Below are 3,929 nucleotides of genomic sequence, written 5' to 3'. Positions count from 1 at the left end.
AATTTATATTGATGTTTTATTTCACTTAATATCTGAAATTTTTTCTCACGTCAAGGGGCCTCATGTATGACTTTCGCCTATAGCCTCGCTATCTGTAGAGCCTGTCAAGGGGCCTCATGTATGACTTTTGTCTAGGGCCTCACTATCTGTAGAGCCGCCTGTTTATTCTTTCACTAAGGTAATTTTCGTTAACACTATTGGTTGTAATGTTTATTGTACATATATTTTCTGTTAGCTTATTATATAGATTATTTTGCATCGTTAGTTTAATATATTGATTTAGGACTATCCTATAGCTATAATTGGTTGAAACTCTTGATACGTTATTGTTATCGCCAAACATATCACCAATAGTAGGAGTGTCCAAATTATGAAACAGTGCATTCTGAGCATTATAGATGAGGATGTTAAACCAGTAAATGTAATTAACTATGCTTATTAGAGGTTTTAGTTTTGATATCAAAGCGTAGCTTGCTGTGATCGGAAGTTAATATTAAATGCACGTAGAGTATATAAATACATCATGCACCTGAACTGGCTTAGATAAGTCATGTGAATCTGTCATGTACTTAGATTATTTTGGGTACGCTGTGTGAATGTATAATGTGTGTGAACTACCATAGGTGCAGTATGAAAGTGTATTCAGTTCGTTGATTACTCTGGATACATTTCGACATATTACCCTTACTACCGCATCCTCATCCCAACAAGATATTGCATGTAATATGGTCTTTGGTACAAAAATGATGCTAATTTTACTTACCCAAATCTCTTCATTGTAAACACGTACCATGGATTTAGAAAACTGATCGGTTTTTCTTATTGAACAATTGGTACAGCCTGTTGAAATATATATATATATATATATAAAGTGCGTAGATTACTCTGGTTATTTTTGTATTATCTCAATTACGTTTTTTTTTCTATTCAAAAGGCAAAAAATATGTTTTTGTGTTTTAACAAACCATAAAAATAAATTCTAAGTTTGCACAAGATGTTTGGTTGAAAAATTATTTATCAGGATTTGTACACGAAAAATATTACTAAACTTTTTAATCTAGTTCATGGATGAGCTGGGAAAGTGAACATAAATTATACAAATAATGGTTGTAGTGTTTGTTTACCCATTCTAAAGTGTTGCTTTCTCAGTTCGTACAGCGAGAATAATAAACGATACAGTGATGCCCATCCCCACCCCTAGGTCTTGTAAGAGCCCCTCCACACATACACACTTTTAGTAAATCCCACCTAAACTACAGTTGGTTTAATAGCCCAGAGACAGATACTATTTAGCGAAGCTTTGGGCGTATGAAAAGGCACGAAAGAAAATAAATAATTCTCTCTCTCAAACAAATTATGTTAATCAAATGGAACAACATTGTTCCCCCTTGCAGGGCATGGGAAAGTTGTTCTTTCACGTCTTCATTCCTGGGCCCCCCTGGAGTGACAATCTTGTTTTCCAAACAGACACGAGTTAGAATCACAATAAGTATTTTCAAACAACAGCTGTATAGAAGCTGTTCCTTATCATTCAATTTAATCTCGAATGTTTGTATAACAACGCTGGAGTATCCACATTTCTGCTTCTAGCTTGTCACTTTATAATGTTCATTCGTACACAAGCGGCTGTGGGAATAGAACCCTGGATTTTAGCGTCGTAAGTCCGCAAACTTACCGCTTACCCAATGGGACATCTGCTAAAGTATCGAAGATATTTTTAGTTAATATAAAAGAAACCAAAATACCAGTTATTCTGGCGTTAACAGTAGAAGACCGTTACCAATTTGTCGGGGCTCTTGTAATTCAAGTAACGTTTGCTTTACATAATAATTAATAAAATATACACGAAGTTTATTTTCAGTTCTGAATAAATAAAAAGTGTAGTCAGTTACTTATGGGGAAGTTATAAATTTACACAATTATGATTGTTAATCAGAAAACTTGTTTGTTTTGAATTTCGCGCAAAGCTACACGAGAGCTATCTGCGCTAGCCGTCCTTAATTTAGCAGTGTCAGACTAGAGGGAAGGCAGCTAGTCATCATCACCCACCGCCAACTCTTGGGCTATTCTTTTACCAACGAATAGTGGGATTGACCATCACATTATAACGCTCCTCACGGTTGAAAAGGCGAGCATGTTTGGTGGGACGGGAATTCGAACCCGCGGCCCGCAAATCAGAAAACTTCCGCGCGCCCCCATTCCATGCATTAAACCAAAAGCAAGTGAGAATATTGGAAACTTTAAATAAAATTTTAGCATAAAACACTAACGTGCTTGTGTGTGTGTGTGTGTGATTATTATAAGATTACGCTGTTTATGGATTTGAAATAACATAAAATTGATTTATATTTTTGTTAAAATATTTTTACTGGGATGTATTTATTGTATAAGCATTTTGATTTTATTAAAAAGTATTATGTTTTGTATTTAATTGGGTTGGCTGAAGAGCAGTGTAAACTGATAAATGCTTCCAACCAAGTAAAGATATTAAAAAATACAGTATTTCGAATACAGTATTTGATATATTATTACGCTGGAAAATATTATTCCACTTATATAATATTACACACACATGGCATAGTTTTTGTATTACTGAGAGTAAATAACTTGCATTTTAAATCAAGCCAATGCGACATCCTCCAATACAACTAGATACACAATCGCTGATTAGCTGCTTTATTGATTTTATTAACATCTCATCCATCAACATTTGTAGAGTACTCAGTGTATTTGTAAATGAAACATGGAATGACCATGTGTTGTTTTGGGTGATTGTTTAGTCTACTAGAAAATAGCAAAATTATCTACTACTTGATGGTCTGACAGAGAGGAACATCGTTCTGTTGACCAGCTGTTCAAAGCCATCTGTCGTCAGGGCTTATCAAAAAATGAATTCTTCTGTCACTAGGTAAGACTAAACGTCATCCATTGACTGAACAAGAGAGAATCTGAATGGACAGACGTATCAAATACAAAAGACGCCAAATTATGTACAATTGTCTGATTCCATCAAGAGTAGCCAGGATTTGTCTATTTTCAACAGAGCCATGAGAAGGACATCATAGACTGTCATATGCAAACCGACAATCAGTCTAAGAAATTGATTATTTCATATGTCAGCAGAAAATCAAAAGATTGGAACGTGTGATGAGGCTTAGTCGTGTTTTACCTGTCTTCTGCGTTGAAGATAGGGTTAAAATATGGAGAAAAGCACGAATCACTTAACCCATCTTGTGTTTTTATGACATTACAAGCTGTTGCAGATGGTTTAATTGTAGGGAAAAGTCAGTTGTTTTCTTCAAGTAAGATAAAAGCATCTAAAGTGCGCCTGGATGTCGCTTCCAACCAAGTGCACCACACAGTTCTGCATTTTCACCTTGATGGAGGACTTACTATGAGATTTCAACAGTTCAACCAAAATGGTTCGAAGATACTTGATCTTGCATTCGCGATAGTATTCTTCTTACGACGTTTGTCAAACAGTTTTAGAGCTTTCTCTTCCAGGAATAGGTTAAAATCAAACAAGGTAATTTCTGACATATTGTAGTTATACCATGCCGACACCTGGTTATATTTGCCAAATCTCCAAAATGGACGTTTTAATCAAGTGAATAGTGAGTGTATCAACTATTAGCATCTATACTTGTTTGTCATTTTAAGTTAAAACTTCTTACGTGAATATGTGTTCTTTTAAGACTGAGATTTTATTTTTAGTCTGAACATGACTGGTTCTTATATTTGACTTAAACATCCTGCTTTTTCAAGAGGCAACCTCGTGGTATTAGTCAATTGCTGAAAATATTGTGGATTTGGTTGTTTGAAGTTAAACACAAAGCTACACAATGGGCTATCTATGCTCTGCCCACCACGGTTACTTAAACTCGGTTTCTAGCGTTGTAAGTCCGCAGATATACCGCTGTGCCACCGGG

This window comes from Limulus polyphemus, unplaced genomic scaffold, assembly GCF_000517525.1.
Source record: "Limulus polyphemus unplaced genomic scaffold, Limulus_polyphemus-2.1.2 Scaffold268, whole genome shotgun sequence".
Classification (NCBI taxonomy): Eukaryota; Metazoa; Arthropoda; class Merostomata; order Xiphosura; family Limulidae; genus Limulus; species Limulus polyphemus.
The sequence above is the reverse complement of the archived record's forward strand: the minus strand, read 5'-3'. Positions refer to the sequence as shown.